Source organism: Oryzias latipes, chromosome 21 (assembly GCF_053564925.1).
Source record: "Oryzias latipes strain Hd-rR chromosome 21, Olatipes_Hd-rR_3.1".
In the NCBI taxonomy this organism is placed as follows: Eukaryota; Metazoa; Chordata; class Actinopteri; order Beloniformes; family Adrianichthyidae; genus Oryzias; species Oryzias latipes.
The window spans coordinates 9210456-9234134 of record NC_136257.1 but is presented as its reverse complement, the minus strand read 5'-3'; the positions used below and the strand labels follow the sequence as shown (position 1 = coordinate 9234134).

The window sequence follows — 23679 nt, the reverse complement described above, 5'->3', positions numbered from 1 at the left end:
AGACATTTTAACTCATGCAAAAGTCAGAGGTATGTATGGTAATTGCAAAAGCTGCTCTCTAAAAAAAAAAAAAAAAAAAAAAAAAGTTAAAACTTGTATTCAATATTTTAGTTGTTTTTCACTACTACTTTAAAAAAAAGTTACAACTTGCAGGACTCATTAAGATTGCTACTACATTTTGAACTGAATTGAGTAATGTTATGTTAAAGTAGCTGGACCACAAACCTACTTGAATTTATGCATCCATAGTATGTGTGAGAGTGTGTGTTTGTAAGAGGAATCCACTGAATGCCTCACAGATTTAACCTCTAAAGATCCAAGTTCTTGTTTGATATGCCTTTTTCTTTTTTTTTTATTTGACAAGCCTCCAGTTATTCAGAATTAACCTCTGTGGTAATATAACCCAAAATGTTATATCCACACACGTGGACGCCAGCTCCTAAGGGTTAATAGGACCCAATGTTGTGTCCAAGAGCCAAGACAGGGAGAAACTCCTCCTTAGATGACAGAAACACAAAGTGGCGACCACTGATTTCAAGCAGGCTTTGGCGCTTTGTTTCTGTCCACTGAACTGTCCTCGCATGAAAATCCTATATATTATGTTTAGAATACATGTTTTTTTTCATGAACAAATCTTTTATAAAAGGGCATGCGGGGGAGCGCAGTTTGGGGGTTAATGAGAAGAAGTTCAGTGTGCCAGAGGTCTCAGAACCCCAGCTCTTTGATTCCACTCCCTTGCGGCTCTGAGAATTTCCTCTCCGGTTTCCCAGTGCTGGACCCACGCTGGGTAAGGAGGGCCGCGCCGGGAAAATTTATGTTGATGTCAGCAATGAAAACATCACCCTCGCTCCACCGTATCTCACAATATTTTGTCAAACAGCGGTGTGTCTGTTCTTTCTCGAATTCTCTTTGTTCTCGTCTTTCTACCTGAACGTTCCCATTCCTACTGATGAACTTGTCTAACATCTTGGAGTTTCTGAGGGGTTTGACTCTGTACAAGACAGTAACTTTGGTAACACAGATCCCTGTTGGTCCACTTATAATCTGGGCAGAATTTATATCTATATGTTTTGTCCATAAAGAATTCCAAATATTTGGACCTGTTTAATGGGATATCAAATTGAAATATTCAAATTTTACTGTAAGGTCTTATTATTTCTCTAATATTTAGTTGTATGAGTGACGGTTTATCCACTTTCTCTAAATTTTGCATTAGCAGAACCTAGGAATTGGATTGAGTTTAGAGGTCTAAACTGCACACGTTTTCTACCCTCTATAAACAACCTTAGACACTCATTGGTTGATGTTTGTAAAGAGGTTTGCTAATACCAAACTTATTCGTTTTAAAATAAATATTAGTTGAAAAAGCAAAGATAGCTATCATTGAGCAAAATGTTTAAATGTGTATTTTCATGTAATGTTAATTCGCAACCATGTTAATCACCTGCTTTGTTTTTTACAAGTAGCGGTCCTTTATTTTGGGAGTACAGTGGTCCTTCTCTATATTATGGTATACCTTTTGTGGTTAGGCTGTTTGCCTGATTTATTTCGTGCAGTTTGAATTTTTTTTTGCTTAAACAGTGCTGTGGCTCACTGACTGTTCTGCTTGATACATTTACATACATTTGGATTTTGAGCAGATCTTTGTGTGTTTTTTCAGACTGGACACATTTGGTTCGCTTAAAGTGAACCAGAGTTCATTTCACTCGATAATCTGGAACAAATTTTCAGCCTGAATCCCCCTAAGTGGACCCTTGCCTGGGACCAGCAACTTTGCTCTGACCCATCTTTCGTGGTGGTCTCGGTTCGCTTCCAATCAGAATGATCTTCAGTTCGCTCTGAGTTTCCTTAGCCTGAATAGACTCCGTGCGGACATACTAAACCAAAATGGCCACCGTAGTCGGGCGTAGTGGGATGTAAACAGAGTAGAAAGGAAGCAACCGATGAAATATTTTTTTTTTTAAAAAGCAAAAGAAGAGTCCATAATTTACAAATATAAACAACCATTGCAATTGTGCAACAAAGCTAAATAGAATAAAGAGAATATTTAGGTAGGCTGTGTTGCATGTGTACACTCCCCACACTAGATGATAATCCACATTAGTGAAACCAACTGTTGAACTCGTGAAGAACCTTTGTTAACCAGAAATGCTGTTAGTAAACATGCCCCCGACAGTGCAAACCAAGTCCATTTTCTCATAGTAACAAGATTTCCATAGAGCAAACATGATGCAACTTTTCAGGCATTTTGTGAAACCATCCTTAAAGTAATATTTTTCTGTTTGATTTGGCATTAAATGTTGTATTTGACAGTGAAAAAAAGGGTAAGACAGTACAGTCAGACCAATGAAAACAGCAAAAACAGATCTTCCCAGTTCACTTTGTAGTTTTAAGTGTTTTTTTACAGCCACTTTCTGCTTAATTTTGCATTTACTTGAACTCAAATCTGTTTTACCGAATTTAGTTCTTTTCTTCTTTGGAAATCTTCTTTCTACATTACTTCATCCGTGCAATTGCTATACCTACATCATCGGGCTCATTGTTGTGAATGCGCAGGAATGCCAGCAGTTAGCGGGCCAAGAAAGCTACACACCCTGGGCAGGCTGTCAGTTCATCACAAGGCCATGCAGAGACAAATAACCATGCACGTTCACGCTCACTACACAAATCAATTTAGAATCGATTCAAGATGTATTGGGGGAAGTGGAGTGAGGACATGCAAACCCCACACTTAGAGATCCCAGCTAGTGTATCACCGGACTATTATTGATGTGAGGACTGTAACAACCACTCCCAGCACCACACAGACATGAACAAGCAGATTAGGTGAAACTGTTTATTATTGGTCAAGACTGCTAACATGCTAACAGGTTTTTATTTTTTTCAATCATCCGGTTTTACCGCTCCAAAAGGTCACACTTTAAACTCCTTTAAAAGGTTTTCCGACCCAAACCAAGTGTTTCAAAAGCAAATGAGCTTAACAAACAAACAAACCTATAAATAAATAAATAAATAAATAAATAAAAATAAATGCATACATACATGCATACACGCATAAAACAAAATAACCAATGCATATCAATGAGTAAAACAAAAACAAAAAAATAAATGAAAAAGTCATCTTTTTGCTGTTCTTTTCAGTTGACATAACAGCTGAATGTTAGATTTATCTCTAAAGTTGCAAGAAAAAAAATAAAAACATGTTTTTCAGAGAGGCAGATATTGCTCATAGACCCCATAGAATATTTAACTATAACCAACTGCTGTGAAGAATAATAAGTAAGTTACGATTCCTGCAATATTTTGGGATATGTGACTCATAACAGGTTGCTTTTTAAATAATACCTCAGCCTCTGTCTATTTTTTTCTTTGTTCATTTTACTTAAAAGGATTTTAAAATAAATGTTCAATCCTCAGTGGTGTTACAAATGTTGATATCCACGGGTCTTGCATAGTGTTTACCTATTTACAAAATTGGCATGTGGAATTAAAAGCATTGTGATGCAAAAGTTGATGCTATAACATAAGAATAAATGAAAGAAGAAAAAAAGTCATACCTGGCTGAAAAAAGCATTGTGTAAGCTATAAACCTGCACGAGTTTGAAGAAAGTTTTTGTGCTTTTTAAGAAAACATCCAACTGCTGCTTCTGGTCATGAGGGGACAGACTTGTTGACAAGCCACATAACAGAATAATTTTCATGTTCCTCTCACAGAAAAAAGGCTCAATCTTTTATCTCGGCTGAGCTGTCAAGTCATGCAAAATGTAGGCCGTCAAAGCCGCGGCTCCCCTTTTCCAACCCCAGTGTAATGCTCAATTATACATTTGCCCTGGAGTCAGTGATAACACTCAGATGATCAGTATTTATCGCACATCTGTAGTGACACAGAAGAGACAAACACAGGAATCAGTGCACTCTTGCGTACTTGACTAGATTTCAATGAATTAGTAGCAAAGCTACATGTTTGTGCTGCTGTGTTGTGGTTGACCTTTTCATTGCCAGCTATGTGCTTTTGGAGTTGGGGGGGGGGGCCTAATGAGGTGCGCAGAACCCTCCATTTTGCACGTCAGTGGGATGGAAGAGGAAGGTGGGGGAAAAAAAAAAAAAAGAGTCCGATTAGATTTAGCAAGGCCCTCTTATTGCTTCATCCCACCTCCTCTGCTGTTCGTACCCATATAATTACATGTCGAACTCTTGGTAGTCACTTACACTTGGGATGATCTGGACCAGGGCCATGCCTTCAGGCAGCTCCCAGTCTCTTGATTCCCAGCTCTATCCCGCTGGCTCTCAACCCAGTCCCAGCCTCCCTCTGCTGGGAGGCTGGTGAAACGGCTTCAGCTATTATCTGCAAGTTTGCCACCCCAACGCCCTTTGTTGCCTCTGCATTGTTGTTATTACTAATGGAATGTGGAATTAGGTGGTATGCATATTTCACACACTAATGCTGACACAAACTGGCTCCAACCTTGTTCCATCATTGATTGAATTTAGGTTTTCTCTGATGTATTTTGCAGTACTGCATGCTTTGAATTTGAAGCTCCTTCTTTGCATGGCTTCCTATCCATAATTAATGTCATCTGCAATCTCCAAACTGTAATCTCCACTGTTTTCTTAAATCTTATTTTCAGTTGAGTAGCTTCCTGTATTTGTCCTGTGTGAATCAAACATATTCTCTGACAGATTAAAGCATCTGCTTCTTACCATTATGAATTTATTAACATATTTTCTTGCGGGATAGCTGCTAGTTGGTCCAAACCATGTGTGAAGGAAAGTCTCCTCAACATCGGAGACGACAAGCGGACATTCTAGTCACGTTTTCTTTTCACCTCCTGCATGGCATTTATCCATCATCTCATTGGTTGGTATGCCTGGCTCCTGCCATCATCACCATGGCAATGTAAGTGTCCTACCAGTAGCCATCACCATGGCAATGGGAGTGTCCCCATGTGCCCAATGTAAGCCTCTTAACCGGGATCACCATGGTAATGTGTGCCTTCTGAAACACTGGGCTGTGGTATTTATTTATAGAAGTAACTTAAAAAAGGTGCAATAAATGATGATATTAGGGTTATTTCCTGCCTTTGACAAATTTGTTTGAGATATTTTTTCCGTGTAGCTCTGGCTTTGCTGCTTTCTTGCTAAGACGTCACCATGGCAGGGGGGGTAACTGTGATGGTATCCCGTCCAAAGCAAAACATCAGTCCTCTTCTACCAGCACTTATACAGTCCAATCATTAGAAACACCAGCAAACGTCATAGTGTCACACAAAAAGGAGAAGTTGACAAAACCACAGGGGGATTTGGGACGAGGGCGTTTGGAGAGGAGCGTGCCATTGCCTGTGCAAGGACTTGTACATGTCACTCACCCTTCCACCAACACACAAATGATAAATTGGGCACACACTTATGCAAAAAGTGCCACTTCTTCAGAGCCATACACACACAGGTAACAGTGCATATTCATGAGCATGCATACAGGGTGTTCTGTTTCGCAAGGCTGACTTTTATTGTTTCCCTGGTGTGTACAGGAAATGTGTGTGTAGTGATGCACATGGGCATGTTTATATAAAGTGTGTGTGCATGTGTGAAAGCATGTGTCTGCATGTTTGTGTGCATTTAGCTAAAGAGCCTGGTGGGTACCAAGAAGCATAGCTTTAAGGTATGATATGTTAATAAAATGTGTCAAGATGTCTGGAACCCTTTCTCTCTTTATAAACAAACTTACAGCCTGAGAGCTGCTAATTAGCAAGCCCATCTGTTCAGTTTAGCAAAGTTGTTGAGATTTACCAGGGAAACTGTAAAAAGACAAGCTCACTTGAACGCAGCAGATGACAAGTGTTAAAAAAAAAATCCCAAATTTAATTCCCTTGCCTGGATTGTTTTTGTGTGTCTTAATCAAATATTTAATCTTTTTTTGCACATGAATGAAAAGGCCATTCCTTTTTTTAATTTTTTTGGATTTATACGAGAAAGACAGCAATACCACAAGCAAGCAGGACCGCAATCAGCGATTGCTAAGATGCAGAGTAGGAAAACCCAGAACAACATTCCCCAAACAGCATCCTCCAAAGCTGTGGCAATTTACTGGGAGAACATTAATTGCTGTGGCTGGGGCCCGGGTTTTGCTTGTGTGGCGCTTTGGAGTCCAGCGTGTGTGTGTGTTTAAAACGGAGGGAGTTTGCATTTACCTGTGTGTTTGTAAGTGTGCATCTCATGTGTAGGCGTCGGGTGAAGTGAGGGGGCATGGGGGTTCCATCTGCTCCCTTCTGCTCCTCTGCACTGATATGAGATTACGTTAATCTGAGTACTTGTCAGGACAGGTTAGTGAAAGCAGACGACTGGGTGGGACTCTGTCTAAACAGGCTGGCTAGAAATCACCTATTTTGCCTCTCAGACTTTGTCACATGGGTGCTGGCGCAGGCGGTCTGATAACCGCAGTGGATTTTCACAATGATAGACCAATTTCATATTAAAAATTTAACCTGATGCTTTAAAAAAAAGTATTATACTGTAATGTTTACTTTTTCCTATCCACATTGCTCATCATCCAGTTTTTGAGAATACAGTTTTTGAATCCTTTAGAGTGTGATTCCCATTTATTTAGGTAAAAAATAAAAATGAATTCATTATTACATTTAACACTTCAAGCCATGTGTGGCTAAATGGCAACATATCACATAATCCAGGATTATATACTTATTAAACAAAATTTTTAAAACGTATATATGTTTTTATGCAATTTGAAATTGATTTAGGATTAAATGAGTTAATAAACAAAATAAAAAGTCTTGACTATTAATTTCTTATCTGTCCTGCATTTTTTCCCCCGGTTCCTCAAACCTGCCCAAACTAATGTGTTCAATTAAAAAGCTCTACTAAATCCCACCCTGCATCCTGTGCACGTTTGATGTTGTTTTCTCTGCAAGCAGTTTAAGGCCGTAATGTTTTTGTAAGTTGACATGCTAATTAGACTAGCACTCTTGGACCGTGCAGCACGGAGAAGGATTTATTGCCTGTTTGCTTGGAAGGGAAGAAAAGGAAAAAGAAGTTAGAGTAATTAATCCCGTTAACCTAGGATAATTAGGCAAAAAATAGCCCAGCCACTGGTGATAAGTGGGAGGAGCTGTAGTTAACCTTGTTTCCTGTGTTTTATTTCAAACTTAATGTTTCCTCGTGTTCAAACTTCCTCTCAGGATTCCTGCTAATCCGCTGGCCCGTGCCCCATTGGTGAATTGAGGCAACATTTGGGGCCAGAGGGAGGAGGTACATCAATCCAGTGAACCATGAGCATGGATTATTTTCCTGTTTTTGCAGTCAAATTATAGTTTGTTCTGTGCAAAATGATGACTGCATGTTTTTGTAACTTTTTATGATTGATCTTTTTGTTTTAAAATCTCTTTAATTCAGTTTTTTTGAAAAAAAAGGGCAGGGTTTTATTATTTTCTCTTTTCAGGGGTGTCTCAGAAAAATGCAACATTTAGTGAATAGCATTGCATTAATATCCTATACAAAATATTAAAAAATGACTTGTTCAATGACCTTACCGCGGTAAAAATTAGTCTATCACCTCCCTCTTTTACATCAACATGTTTTCATAAGGACAAACATTATCCAGTTTTTACAGTGGAATTCCCATGCACAGAGCCTTTTATGATCAGCTGCAATAACAGGCCGTGCTAACTCGTTCCATACCCACAATCCTCTCCCTCAGGAGAAACACTCATCTGTTTTAGTCAGTACCATGCTGGGACTGTAACCGGAATAGGCAGATCCTAATTTCATCCACTTTCAAAGATTTTTCTGGCTTAAACAAGACCTCCTTCAAGAAGTATTTGTCAAAGACTTTTTTTTTTTCTAAAAGGCAAAAATATGAAAGGGTAAATGTTTCTTTTCTTCAAACGGTTAGCAGTGTATCAAAGGTCTGCCATGTTGTTAGGAGAATTTGAGGAGATACACATCTGGTTTCAAACACAACCCCTTGATGTCTCAATGTCGTTTTATTTTCCTCGAAATCTCTTTATTCCTAACGAGAAAAGATAAAAAAAGACAACTTTAATGCTTTGTTTTTTACCTTTAAAGCCTATATTGGTTTTGCTGAAATGAAAAAACAGAAACCCCTTTTGCTGCATTGTTCAGAGAAGTCTGCACCTTTGAGCTGTTACTTCTAATTGCCGCTTTGATTGTTTTCCAGTCTAGTTATTAGCCACATTAGGTCACATTACAGAAGCCCTGTCCAGTTCCACTTCATTAATAAGGCAAGCTTAAATCAGATGTCACAATGTTAGCAGGAAAGCTATGTTTTTCTCAATGTGAACTTGTAATCCTGCCCCCTACACTTTATGATAAGCTGTTTAGCATCCACAGTGCGGTTATTGTCACCTTAGCCATAAGATAAAAGGCAAGGGCAAGGCAGAGGAGACCTGGGCGAGGAGCTTGACACATCCTCTCGCAAATAAAACTCATTAATTACCATCTAAAAATAATTATCTTCTTGATTTGTTTTCTTCCTTTTGCTGCATTTTCTCGTGAGCTTCCTCTATTACATGCTTTTTCTGTTGCCTTCTTCATAGTTTAACCCCCCCCCCCCCCCCCACACACACACACACACACACACCTACCTTGCTTACAACATATGGTTGCAGATCAAATAATGTCAAACATTTTGCCCTTGCAAGTTTTTGCAATTTGCAGTTTCCAAATGTGAGACCTGTTGAAAGCAAGAGTGATAATGGACATGCACTACCCCCTGGCGTTTTTGTCCCACCATATCTCCCTTCAATTAATGCTACAGCGGGAGTTTCATGTAATAACACTTGCACTTCTGAGCTGTCCGCATGAGAAAGGGAGAGGAGAGAGGGGGGTGACGAGGAGAACAGAGGGATGGATAGGGAGAGGCAGAAATGGGGGAGAGAAACAATTTTAAAGCAGGCTGGGATGCCACGACTGGCCCACATTGTTTGGCCACGTGAATGTTGCGTGACAGATAAACAGAGCAGAGCGGAAACCAGTGTGCTGGCGGTGGTTTAGAGAGCGTGCTAGGCCTGTCTATCATTGTGGCTGAGCACAATCAAATCGGTGCCAGCAGGATGGAGAACGCGTTGACAGCTGTAATTACCCATCGCCATGGTGATCACTTTGGCCTGTCGCGGACGGCCGGTGAAGACCCCTCAGCACGTCAGCCTTTCATCAGATTGGGCTGTCAGTTGTCAAATGAACGTGGGTGGAGTGGACACTACGTATCCTGGCTTGAGTCCAAATGTGTTTAGGAGTTAGGAGTTTTGATCAATAAATTAATTAATTAATAGACAAAATATATATATATATATATATATATCCAAAAAAGGGTAATTTCAGCTAAATCTGTCTTCAAAAGAAAGCCTTGTTTTTGTTTTGTTTGCTCAATTTATCCAGCTGACAGGATGTTCCTTTGTGGTTATCTATAGCATCCCTTTGTCTCTATGATAACAAACAAGTTCATTGTCTCATCTTTCTTAAATATAATTGCTACAAATAATTGTAGATTATTTTTTTTTATCAGTTTTGTGATCATGCTTCACCATCATCTCTAAAACCTAAGCACAATACAATTATAATAAATTATGCAAACTTTTATTTTCATGTTTCCCTTTCCTGTATAAATGACTCGGTCCTTAACAGATTAGCGTAAGGGAGAATGCCAGGTACAGTCTGATAATGTCAGTGTGATAATTAGCACAGGGAAGCTTAAACCAGCAGCCCACAGGGAGACAGCCCCTGGTGCTGAGAGATGGCACACAGCTGGATCAAACTTAATTAAGTAATTGAACTATATTTTGCCAGCTAGCTGGAAATTAGCAGGAAATTAGAACACGGACAGACACAACGTTAAACAGTATTTTTTTAAAATTAAATCAAGAAAATTAAATTTTCATTTGCACCCCAATTCCAAGATGATTTAACTTGATTCCAGCTAATTAATATTTGAACTGTGCCAATGTTCTTTTTTGATCTAAGCTCCTCCGTCGTTTCTACAGGTAACCGTTGCATTCTTGTATTTGCTTACATTTGTTGTTTATTTTAACACTTTAATTTGTATAAGCTTTTACATTCATTTAACAGAGCTACCTTTACTTCAATTAAAAAAATATTTAAGGTTTTAAGAAAAGGTACTCTTTAACTGTAAAAAAAAACAAAAAAACAAATTGATCAATGCTTCATTATTACACATTAAAGTCCCACTTCAATAATTTTTTGATTTATTGTAAAAGCGTTCCCAGTTGTCTGTTATGATTATGTTCTTTTTAGCCAAAATAAAAACACCTGAGTCGTGGAAGTAAGCCTGTCCCCCCTTCCCATCACCCTTCTGTTTATACACTCTAACGCTGGCTTAAAGCCCTTCACACCTCCAACCTGACATTAGGGGGGTAACAAAAATGGCTAGCAATATTGTACCTATCCAGCCGTACAGTTGAGCCAGATGTCGGCTCGGACAAGGAAAACAAAAGCCAAAGGATCGACAGTATTTGTCTGCAAGTGTACACATCAGAATGGAGTGGAGCAGGGAGCTTGTGGTCCGTCGATTGTAGGTACTACGTCACACCTATGAGCTTTTTCAAACTGCATTTTTTTGTCTGCCCCTGATTCAAAACAATTTAATCAAAAAAAAAAAATCAGAAAGCTTAATATTCTTGTCCTCTATCATTAGAAAAATGCCACAAAAGGATGCTAAAGACATCGAAATTTCCTATATATGAGCCTTCATCAGAAATGGCCAGTACTCTGTTCCAGGAGACTGAATGAATCTCAAAACTAAAAGAAAAAGAAAGTTGATATTCACAAAAAAGTGAAGGGTAGTGAAGGGTTTTTGTATCTAAATAAGAATTGAATTCCTAAAAAAGAAACTTGTTCATTTAAAGTACAAAAAAATTGATAACAAAATTTTGGCTGAAGGCGAATTTTGTCATCTGCTCGAGGAAGAACTTGTGGTAATTTTGGTTTCAACTCCAGAGTCTGATATTTGAGTGGGTAAAAAAGTATCATTTGTGTTGCACACCACTATATTTTTGTAAAAAATGTGAATTAGTTGTGAGGAACACAAAGGGTGTCATCTCTTGGTGCTGTAATTATTTTTCCAGAGTGTGTGTGTGTGTGTTTGTATGTATGTGCGCTCTCAGGTGTTCCTGAGCCTTTGTGTGTTTGTTTGAGAAAGCCTTTTTAACCTTTTGAAGCCCGGTTAAATCAAGGAAAAATTGAAACAGCTGTTGAAGCAGCCCACAGGAGCTAAACAAAACTGCTCTCTAAGACACATGCAAACACATTAATGCAGATGTTTGTCTCATTTAGTTTAGGAGTCATAAAGACAAAAAAAAAGAGAGCCATTATCTCATTATCTACCTCTTTGATGCCCTTTGGCTGCTTTTTATTATTCTTATATACCCCTATTTCTATCAGTCAGTGTGCTTATGTTTTACGTAGGGCTGATTTGATTCCAGTTATTTATAAATGAAATTCTGTGTTTGTGGAGTGCATGAAAAGCTGTGTGCAATGTTTTAGGAAAGGTAAAGAAAATTTTACTTCAATTCAGTTGATCAAACTTTCTGTGATCTCAAACAAGTCAGTATTTCAATGCAAAGAGCAGCTTAAATTGTGATGGAAACAATTTCCATCATTTTTTTTACATGTCAATGGTTTGAAAGGATTTTACAAGCCAATATGCATGTGAGCACAGTGAAGTATGACTTTCACAAGTCCTGTGTGAAGTTCCTGCTGTGAGGAGGGAGATATAGATGGCTTAAGATGGTACAAAAATACCACTGGATGTAATGTAAAATAAGGTCAGGCTCATCCTGAGTGAAACCCAGATTAAGTGACACAGATTTGAGAATATTAATATAATATTCAACATGCAAACAAGAAATCCGTAAATTCCTTTCTTTCCATTTAAATTGACTTTTTTTGGTGATCAATTATAATTTCTCTGCTTTTGGCTTGCTGGACTTCCATCACATTTGGTATGAGTTTATTGTAGTCAATGTATTACAATAAAAACTAAAAGAGGAACAAATGTGCTCAAATCTAAAACTTTAAATTTGGTTAAAAGAGAAAAATATGTGATTTGAAAATCTGTAAATTCATATTTTATTCATAGAAACACATAGTTCATAAACAAAATAGTTAAAAAACACCACTAAATCTATAAAAGAATAAGCCTTTTTTTCCATTTTATTGGCGAGAATGATTTGAAAAAAAAACCACAGTTATGAATATACTCTCACATCCCCATTCCATGCTTAAAACAATGTTTAGGTATAGAGCCTAGAGGACTAGCTGTTTGGCATTTGGTTCATTTTTTCAAAACAAGCTTGCTGTATTTAAGAACTGGTGCTGAACGATCAACATCCTTTTTGATTTTGATCAATTGTAAGCATTTTCGACTGGTTTTTAGGGTTTGATTGTTGCTGTTCAGTTTAGCAACAAAGCCGGATTTGCTACAAAATCAAGCTCTTATATTAGATTCCATGTGCTTTATCTGGTTTTTCACAGTCTAGCTGAAAATACAGGGCCCATTCTTAGCGCCTTGGGCCTCCTTGTCCTCTTGGTGAGGGTAATCCTTATGATTCCCAAATCGGGGATCGTACTATGTCTAAGCTAGAAGGATGTTCTTGCCCCCAGGGGGCCAGTTTTAGGACCCTGCCTGGGTCACTCTGTATTTTCATTATTGCCTCTGGGATTGGAGACTGGCTGGTTTTGGCTCACAATTCATTCTTTGTTAGGATGCCCGACTACTTGTGGATGGTGGTGGTGGTGATGGGGGTGACCTTTGCCTCAATCCTATGCTGGATTTCCCACAAGACTAATTACTGTGGTTGCCATGCAGGACTCTTATGCTGGCCCTTGACTTCATCCGTGGACAGTTGTGGGCTGTGTTTCGGACTCTGTGGTGGTGGCTGCTCTTTTATCTGGGGATGGTGGGACATTCCGGTAGGTAGGGCCTTGAACTTGACCCTGTGCCTCCATGCTTCTGCACCTTTTTGCTCTTTAGCGGTGGGGTCTTCTATTGTAGTCTCTCTAGTCCTCCTGGGGGTACCAGATTAAATGGGAGGATGAAGGTTCTGGGGGGTGGTGTGGGATCATAAAGAAATGCAAACTCAAATGTGCTTATTATGTTACTTTGCACGTTGATGACCGCACATAAACATTTTCTAGAGCAATCAGTCAGAACAAATAGCCAGTCCAAATTCTGTTGGTCCACTATATGAATCCAAGTGAGGCATTAAGTTCATTTTGGTAAAAATGACTCCTAGCAAGAGTTCAAAAGCAGAACCTACAAGGGTAGAGGGTTTCCATGATTTGATATCTGATAGATTCGCAGCAATCAAAAGGTCTGTGAGGAGTTAAAGAAGCGGCTTTAAAGTTATTGAAAACCTTTCTAAACTATTTTTGGTAACACCCTAAAGATGTCAAGATCTTTATTTCAAAATAGGAAATGTCCTCATAAACCTAGGCCAGTTCTGTGAGCAAAAGAGTCCAAAAACAGAATATTGACAGTTTATTATGTAACTTGAGTGCCACACCTCTGTAGCCATAACATTCCTAGACTGTCAGACTTTAGAAGATTGTATCAATGTTGAATTGGTCTAAAGTGATTGTGGTTCTACATACAAACAGGTTTTGTGACGGTGGCGTTTACACAACAAAATCTCATAATCTTCTACAACCTGGACCTTTGTTGGAGGTGACAGCAGTCTGACAGCAAACTTTTTAAGCCAAGTACTTTGATTAATTTCTTGTCCATGAAATTACAATCAGTAAAATCAAGGAACTTCTCTACCATAACAGAACAATCTTTGAAGTGGAGAGTAATAACAGTCTTGTTGGATCCAGAGAAGAAGGACAAAACACTCCAACTCCAACATGCTTTTCTCCTCTGTGTTGAATCTGGTCTTTAAGTGGCCAATTTACTGCTCGGTGACCTGGTTCCCCTGCAACAGTAGTGTAACGGCTGCTGGAAACTATACCTACTCTCCTCCTCCTGCTGCATAAGAAGGAGCCTTCTAATTGCCTTTTCTGGACTCGTCTTCTTCTCTCCATCCTGGACAAACTGAAAAAGAAAGGTTGAAAATGCAATTAGACCTTTAAGCATTTGACTTGTTGTCTTTAGCACATCCATCGATTGATAGTTCAGCAGACAAGGGAGGAGAGAAGGTAAATGAGTTCTTATTTATGTAATTGATGAGTTCTGAGTTCTGTTTTAAGTTTTTACCAATTGCAGGTGCTGCTTCTCAATTAGGCCCATCTTTACTTTTGAGAGACTCTCATGAGGCTCTACTGCCATATCATGAAGAAGTCTTTATGCCTTTATTTTACACTTTTTACATGGACATGTAGCTTTATTAAATAAAAAATCGGCTTTGATTGTTTTTAAAATAAAAGGTCTGATTATTAACATAATCTTTAACAGTTGCCATGGTTATACATGCATTGTTATCTTGTATTTCTTGCACTTTTACATCAAAATAAAAAATTCATGCAAAATATTATTCATTAAAAATTTTTGATGATAAAAAAATGTGTATATATATATATATATATATATATATATATATATATATATATATATAAAATTTAGCAATCACTTAAGGGAAAGCAAAACTTGTAAACAGGTGAAGCATAACTTGCTGCTGTGATGTTTTTTTTTGACTGAACATATATTATTTCAATACAACATGTTTAGCAACATGTCTAATAATTATCATATTTTTTGAAGCACTCTTCCTGCGCAATAACTACCTTACCGGACTGTTGTGGACACTGAATACCAAATTGTACATTATGACCATAATAAATATAGGGAGAAACATGAGTAATCAGAAACCACAGGTTCTCTCACGTCTCTGTCCTGCTTGCTGTGCTGCCACCACCTTCGTTGCTCAACGCGCAGTAATAAACAAATAAAGTGAGGGACATTGATCCCCCTTGAGCCACTGTGGGCATCACGCATCATCCACCTCTGCGCTTATCAGCTGCTTCTGAGTGTGTCTGTGTGCGCAGGCATGAAATGTACCATACGTGTCTGCGCAGTGAAGTGAGAGGGATGTGGTACAAGATGAGCAGTGATGTAAATTCAGAGAAAAGACTGTTAGCGATATTTAATTTATACATGACAAATAAAAAACCACCATGGCTTCTCACAGTGACATTCAAACAATAATTTACTGTAAGTCTGCTCTAAAATAAAGTTATACATTAATTTAAAATAACATTACTTAAAAAATGACAACTTACCAAAGATGTTTTTGGATGTTTCTATCATTCATCAGTGCTATTTCTTTTTCATTTCAACATTGTTCTTCATTTCCAACTTTAATGGCTGTTTTCATTGGCTCTGCTTCTCTCTTCCTCTCTGTTTCTGCAGTTAAGCTTGATGGGTTTTGCATAATTCCCCAAACAAACTAACTGACAAAAGGCAGTCAAATTACACCTCCGCAGAGGATTTAGCTCAATGGCAAAATTAATCGGCAGACCACAGAGAAAACGTTTGTTCTCAGATCCTAGCACACCCAAACATTTCAGTTTAGTAATGTGCAGGTCATCACAGCAAAGAAGCTTATTGCTTGGTGTTTTCTAATTAAGAGTACAAAAGGGGATTAGCCTTGGAACAGTGCATTATGTGTCATTTTCTTTCCCCTGCTGTCAAGGTATGAATTATCTGCAATAATATCTCATTAACCTCACGATTTGCTATGTTTAATGGTTCAAGCCTGTTTTTATGATCGTATAATGACTTTTAACTCTTTTATTCCAGCAAAACAAAAGTTGTTGGTTTTTAAACTTGACTTAGTCCAAAAACATAGTGACTTTTGTTGTTTGAGGTGACCATAGCAAGAATCTAAGGAGTCACATTTGACCCAGATCTTTATTTCAAATAAAACATTCAAACAAATTCAAAATCAAATTCAAACATTCAGGGTGTAGTCGAGGTAGATTAGTCAACCTCTGATTGGAAGATTGCAGGTTTGATTCCCGCCTTCCCTGCCCATGTGTCGAAGTGTCCCTGGGCAAGACACTGACCCCCACATTGCTTCTGTTGGTCATAGGTTGGTGCAAGTGACAGCGGAGCCACCATCAGTCTGAATGTGTGTGTGCTTGGGTGAATGGAACTGTGACTGTGTAGCACATTAGATCTTCTGAGAAGGTAGTAAAGCGCTACATACTGTAAGTTTAAGCCATTTATCGTAAATCCAAGAGAATCCTGTCACAGATTGATGCTGGCAATCCAATCTAGAAGCTCACAACTTCCTGACTTGATTGCTTTTCAGCCAAATGCCCAAATCTGTCACTGAAATGAGTCTTGGGTTTCCTCACAAGAACTAGAACTCTTCTTTTGGTAGGTGCATGCTGGTGCCGACCCTTGGAGAGTTGTTCACCTGCACTTGGACCGGGGTTAGAGGTGCAAAAATTGAGATCAAACAGTTTTTTATGTTATATAACAAAAGCTCAGACATGTAGAAACAAAATACCAATGTATAAATCCAGAAACTGAGCAAAGACAAGGTCAAAACAATGCAAAAAATGTCTAAAAAACTACTACACTGTATATGACGCTTCAAGCATTTATTCCAATAGGTATCATAATTATTTGTCATAACTTTTCATATTTCTTTCAAACCAAAAATGTAAAGGATCAAACTTTTTTGGACCTTAATGTTAAATTTTGAATGAAAAGTATACCGATGAGAGGTCGGTGTCCTTCCCAGGTCATTGAAAACAGCCGCTTAGGGCAGAGACGTTAAGCAGGAGTTTATTCATGGTTTACTAAACCCTTTACCAATAATGCCCAAGGTAACAATTTGCAAATAAATGATGGTGTCACAACGGAGCAGAATGCAGCTGTCTATAATGAAGTCCCATGACTTATTTCATCATCATCACCTTATGTGCATGAGTAAATTAGTTGCATTAACTCGTGCTTGCTTTATAAGGCAAAAACACTCTTTAGGAGTACAGAGATCTTTAAATTTGTTTCATCCTAACTGTCTTTATATCTCCTGCATTTTGGCACCCCTTTCCTCTTCTTCCAAGTGCTCAAAGTAGTCCCTTTGACCATACACCCACCCAAAACCCTCTTCTTTTTGTTTTTTCTCTGAAATAAGCAGTATTCTCTGGTGCTGTTTGATCCTTTGACTATGCAGAGGCTTCATGTCTGGCCAGTGTTTTTGAATCAGCAGGTAGTCCAAGGCAGGCCGTCACAGGGGTCATCACTCTTCCCTCTGTCTGCTTCTCTCTTCCCTCCTCACACACAGATGGAGACCTGCTGAACTTTGCCAAAGGTTAGAGCTAAATTACACATTTTAGGAATTCTTGTTTTATTGAAGCTCTTGAAAAGAGTAATTAAACGCCGGGAAACGTTCAGTCGACATTTCTATTAATCACACTAGACATGGAATCTCATTGGCTCCCTTTTATTTAGAAAAAGGTTTGAGATGATTCCCTTATGCTTTTTATACAAATGAGAATTATCCTTTTTATTTTGTTTGTTTTCTGCAATTTGGACCTTTCTCCTGCTCTGTGTGGGTTGAAAGGGTGGTCAACAATGTGTGATGTTTGAAGAGCAGACATGTTGGCTGGCGGCCAGCTCATTGTAAGCCAGTCTGGAGTGGGCAGCTTTCACTTGCTGTACAGCAGGCATATGACAACTGCCGGCATTTAGGCCCACCAATGCGTCTTCTGTTGTGCGTTATTACTAAATACTTGTTTAAAAAGTGATGGATCTGCTTTTTTCCTCGAGTCTCTGCAGAACATGTCTGACTTGGATAGTGTGATGAGCATTTGACTGTTTGAACATATGTGCTTGTGCATGTGTGCATCTGCATATGCACGTGTGCATGAATTACAGCGTGCGCATGCATTAAGGTAGGTAGAGGTAATGGTTCAGAGTGGTTGGATAATTCAGTTGCCATCAACTGCAGCATCTGCCATCAGATGTCTTCTCGACGGGGATCCAGGATGCTGCTGGAGATGCGAGAATATCTGCTTTCACACTGCTGAACATGACATTTGAACGTGCATGTACATGCAAAAAGAAAAAAGCAAAACTGGCGCACACACAGAAATATGCACACATGCTTCACAGAGGACGTGTGATAGCCAGAATGCCAGGCCTGAGGGCTGTTGTGTCTCTGATGTTTGCATTGTTTATTCTGTTGCCCTGATGCATGTAGCGGATCTCTGCACACTTGGACCTCCCTCTGGCCTCATGTTATTTACAAAGATTTTTGTGGACATCAGGTTACTGTCCAAGAAGGCCAAGTAAAAAAAAAAAGGGCAGAATACAGAGGGAAAAAGAAACAAATCTCTGCTTTATCTTTTTTGCCTGTATTTGTTCCCATACTGCTTCTCTTTCCTTTTAGTTTGTCTTTCATCCTATTTCCCTAAACCTCCTCCTCCCTGGGTCACCAAGTGATGGACAGCCAGAGGAGGGTGCCTGCTCTCTTCTTATCCACTCTGCTCGCACTTTTTGCCGCTTAGGATAAGTAGCGTTTTGCAGCCAGGGAATCATTTTGGAGCCGCAGGTAAGCAAATCAAAGTCACCCAGATGTTAATCTCCTGTTAGCACCCCTCAGATAGGTGCTGCACTCTCCCGCCTTCTTCCGGGTTACCGTGAGTCTCTGAAATCTTGTTGAAGAGTGAGTTACAGTGTCTTGATTGAGTTTTTTTTTTTTTTTTTTAATCAGGGAGGTCAGAGAAGGGGGCAAAATGTCACACTTCACTTTGGGCATGTAGGTAGGTGGGCTTCTCATCTCACCTTACACTTCTCTCCCTTCTCCAGTAAAAATCCAGTTATCTGTGTCTATTGCAGAGAGGTGGCTGACAGCCTGGATAAACCCTCACATTTCCAGACATCTTTTGGGGCCCTATCAGCTGGGAACAGGACCTTGAGCCCTGATGAGAAAACTGGTGCAGGGAAATTGAATTAGCCATTGTGTGTAGGTCTTCATTGATTGCTATTAGAGTTTGCCTGGAGCTGGATGAAGGAAGGATGAAAGGAGTTAAGCCAGTCTCAGAGAAGTGCTCAGGTTGGTCTCAAATAGAAGAGCTTATAAGTCATATCAGATTAAAACACATGCACCGCTTCTCTTTCTAACTATAAATAAAAGCACTGAAAATCAAGAAAAAAGAATGAAAGAGAGGAGCTGAACTGGAAGTTTGCTCCTGAAGATGACACATCTGATGACAGTGATCATGCCTCAGTGAGTAATCATGTGAGTAAGTCGTGTTAGAAGTGGATAACAATGAGAGTCAAAAGTCTATAAATGTGACAGGTCTTTTAGCTGGAGATGATGGATGGAGTCTGTGATGCAGACGCTTCCTGTTTCTCTGAGTGCAGAAGCGCGGATAAAAGAGCTGCGCTGTGTTTTCAAACTGAGGAAGAACAATAGGTCAGAAGAAGAAAGAGTTCCCCTGACCTAACCCCCCCCCTCCTCCACTTCTGTTGAGACTGGGGCCTGATAGTTCTGACACCACTGATCTCTGGCTGACTCACACAAAGAAAAAGATACCTGTGGGCATTGTGTGATGCTGCTGCATAACCACCTGCCTCATTTGTGGGTTTTATTCCAACTTTGAAAACAAGTGAACAACAATAATACTGCCCATCATCCCAGAGCATGATAATGAAGTTTTTCCTCATGTTTGATTACACTTATATAATTCAGATACAGCAATGCACCTTAATGAAATGTATCAACATTTTTTTGATCAAACTGGCTTTTAAAAAAAAGAATGTGCATGTAGTTAAAAAGAAAAACTGATTAAGTGGCTTAAATTTGGGGTTTTAGATGTTACTTAAATGAACTTTTTAAAGCTTTTGTGGAAATGTTTTTGTTGTTCAAGATACACACAACAATTCAAGCAAGATTAGTAGATTTAAATATTGTCAAACCTGTTAATTCAGTTCAATTGAATGTTATTTATGTAGCCCAATAGTACAACAGTCATCACAATGGGCTTCATACCAGTAAAAGGAAGAGAAGGACATGAAATCAGTTATAAAATACAATAGTTGCTAAACTAAACTAAACAGACTAAGCTAGACTGGGCGTCTCCGCCCTTAGACCCTCCTTCTTGTTAACTGTATCAGAAATTTTTATTACAACTGGAAAAAAAAAGGAGCTTCACATATTATAAAAAACCACAAGTATTAAAGCTTTGGCTTTGGCTTTGGATCTGGAAATCAATAAACTTCATGCCAATAATTTTCAAACCAATATCAAAGTGATATTTCACGTTTTAGTCTTAAGATGTTTAAAAGAGACTTTTAAACTGGTTTTGTCTTCTACTGCTTTGCAGATATTTGGGAAAGGAACTATAAAAGGGAACTGCAGTAGGTTAACCCAGCAAAGCCCACTACATCAAATAGTTAACAGAAAATTAAATTAATTTTTTTAAACTTTTTGATAAAATCCATAAAAAGATTCTACAAAATCATTTATTTCATGAGATAAAGATAGTATCAATGATGATACGTTGGGTGATTTGTTACGTTTTTGCTCACAACAATGTTGGTTTAAGATGCAAAAATATTGACATGAGTGTTCCGGGGGAAAAAAAACCTAATTCACCCACTGTCTCAAATTTGATCCACGCATTTTTAACATGGTGTAACTGTATTTTAAAGAACTAAGTATCAACAAATTTTGTTTTCCTCCAATTCATTAAATAAAATGAATAACGGATGAGCTATTCCCATCATAAAGTTTCGATAATTAGCTAAACGTTTTCCATCAAAGATGTTTTTTTTAAATTTCATGGAAGCAGCATTTTTGAATTTACCAGGAAAAGCTCTTCTACTGCCCCTAATGATGATGAACTACAGGGTAGAAAAAAGGGACCAAGTTATGCACAATGAGTTTTTAAGTACAGTTTGGATCATAGTAATCAGATAGGGGTCTCAGAAATTCGAGTATCAAATATTATCCTTCTGGTCTTTGCTGAATAAAAAGGCATCTCCCTTAGGAATACTTGGGTGTTAATCTGTTGACAGTTAGACTCTTAGAATGGGAAAGAATAAGATAACAAAATCTGATTTCTTGTATCATCTATTTGTTGACAACGTGCAGACTGAATGGGATTGCTCAACCCCAGCCTTTTTTATTTTTCCAGCAGGTAACCTCACTTCACCCGACACATTCAGCAGCGGCTTTACACCCTCCATAGGTGTGGGGCCAGGAACATCCCACGCGGTTGCTCACACTGTGATAGCCTCCAGCTCTTTGTATGCGATTTTCTGCGTGTGCTCGTCTATGCATACGCCGGGCAGCCTGCCTCTTTTATTCAACGATAGCTCTTTCATCCTCTGTAACAGGGCCGCAGGGTCTTGCCCTCAGAGCCCCAGAGATGAAGTCTGGTGTTTATGTGCTTTAGAGTCCCCTCCCACAGAGCGGGCCCTCCCCTTATACTCACATTAAAGACAAGATGCGGACAACTGCTTAGTGGTTTACTCTTTCGCTTTTGGATGGTTTTACAGGCACAAAGGATTTAGGATAAGCAGCGGCAGGTAGATGTAATGCTGAGGGTTCGTTCTTCGGAAGAATAGTAATTAGTCTTCTATAGTATGTGATTTTCTCAAAGTCTGGTGAAGTTGCAGCTTTAAGAAAAACCTGGTGAAGGGATGTGCTGCTCCTCAGCATGCAAACCTTTGAGCAAAAACCATTTTAAACATGAATAAAACATTGTTATTGAATGGAAACAACACACACAAACTGCATCAAACATTTCTGAACATTTTACTTTTATGGTTTATGTGTTACTTTTATAACACATCAAGGAAAAAGTCCAAAACTAGAAATAGAAAAATAAATAGGCACTTTTGCACATTTCCGTTCAAATACCTGAGCACTGAAATGCAGTTATTTGCACCTTCCATCAAGCAACCTGCTCACACACTGCTTGAAAGAGTGGTCAGACCGGTGGCACATACCTGAGTTGACCTCCAGTGAGTGTGTAGATTTATTCTAATCAGTACTCTACTTCTGACAGGTTAACTGTTGCCCTTTGACTCTTGGAGCTCTTTAGGTGTCGCTGTCCCTGTGCTTCCTGTCTGCTTTAATCTGTAGTAGAAAGAAAATGTAAATTAAATATGGCACAAACGTAGATGACGGTGAGCTTGCTCTTCTCACAGTTTGTTTTCTACTCTTGCTTTTGTTTTTAATTCTTCTGTGTTCAAAAGGAATGTGATGGATAAGTGGGGATCCCATAGACTTTGAGAGATCACAGGTGGATTTGTATTTTGATGAAACAAATTGTGACTCAAAGGCTTTTTATCCATGCATCACACAGGAGAGTTTGCCTGTCTTTCTGTCAAACTGGCTTTTGAGGTTGCAAAAAAGGTAGTGTTCCATCTGTTTTGTTTCAGAGCAGTATGGAGCATACTTGAATTAAATGGCATTGTAATGCCTCCATCAGAGCAATTTTCCAGCAATGCCTCTAAAAGCCCTCACAGTCCTCATCAGTATTATTGTAATTCTTTAGCTCTGGGTTATTTGGCAGCTGCTGTGTCGCACTGGCAAATCCCATTCTCGATGTCGTCCCTTTCTCCGCAGCCAAAGATTCATTGATTTTTCCTTCTCTCTGCTAACCCGATGCATTTCAGATGGCTAGATATGAAACATTTTAATTTCTGCTTGCACCTTATCTTGAATGACAGTTAAAGGTTTTCTATTCTTTTCCTTTTTTTTCTGCAATGCCTTTTTTTTTCTCCCCCAATCCCTTTAACTAGTCAGAGGATCAGAGAAAATTGATTTATCTAGCTTTTCAGTTGTCTATTTTTGTAACTTTATTGATCTGGGTAAGTTTAAGGACAGTGAGATTGGTGGTCACATGTAGACATGGAAAAAAAAAGTTACTGCATTTATTTGGATGCAGCGTATTTCAAATCTGAGCATGTTTGCAGGTGTATTCCCTTCTTGACGGGGCAAAAGTCTTTATAGAAGCTCTGTGCAGTCTGATGGAACCTATTGATGCCTGAGAACACAGGCTCTACTTAATTAGTCCATCACACCCACTGCTTTGGTCTCTATAGGATCCCTATAAGCAGTGCTGCTTTGCATATACCAAGATGTTTTTTAAGACATCCTTGTGTTTTTCCTCTGTAAACCATGAAATAAATACAAATATTTACAACACGTTTAAGTCTTTCTCCCCGTCGGGCTCACACTCTCCTCTTACCGGCTTTAAGAGTTCATAATCTCATGTGTTTCTGACAGAAAAGGTCCCATTTTTCAGTTTCCACACTAATCTGGCAGCTTTACGCTCGCCATGGCACAGATTTTGGACCGTGTCATTGATTTGGAATTGAGCTTTGCACTTCTTGTCCTTCACTTAGTGTTAAAATCAATGATGCCTGCTTCTGACCATGCATTAAAATATGCCCATCCCACCACATGATACACGCACAAATGCACACAGAACTCCACCCCTCCCAGCCTGGATTGAACACACCTTATTTTTATCCGTCTAGTGTTTTGCCCTCCAAAGGAGGTGAATATTTTTCACAAAATAAGTCTGAACTGCTGTGTGAAACTTATAAGTTTGCATCCTTATCCTTTACGAGCTAAAATGTCACACAAAAAAACACATAAGAAGCACAAGTTTCCCTTTGTATTAAACATAAATAGTGGGTATGTTTCATGTCACTACCCA

At 38.9% G+C, this 23679-nt stretch overlaps 2 long non-coding RNA genes across 3 annotated transcripts in view; both read left to right on the top strand.

Moving 5' to 3' along the window:
* LOC110017410 (uncharacterized) overlaps positions 1-23679 on the top strand; it is a 122979-nt gene that overhangs the window by 50132 nt on the left and 49168 nt on the right. The window lies entirely within an intron of this gene.
* On the top strand, positions 18413-18974 carry LOC144988861 (uncharacterized). Its single transcript, XR_013652916.1, has 3 exons — positions 18413-18551; positions 18714-18762; positions 18839-18974. It is a non-coding gene; the product is annotated as an uncharacterized LOC144988861 (long non-coding RNA).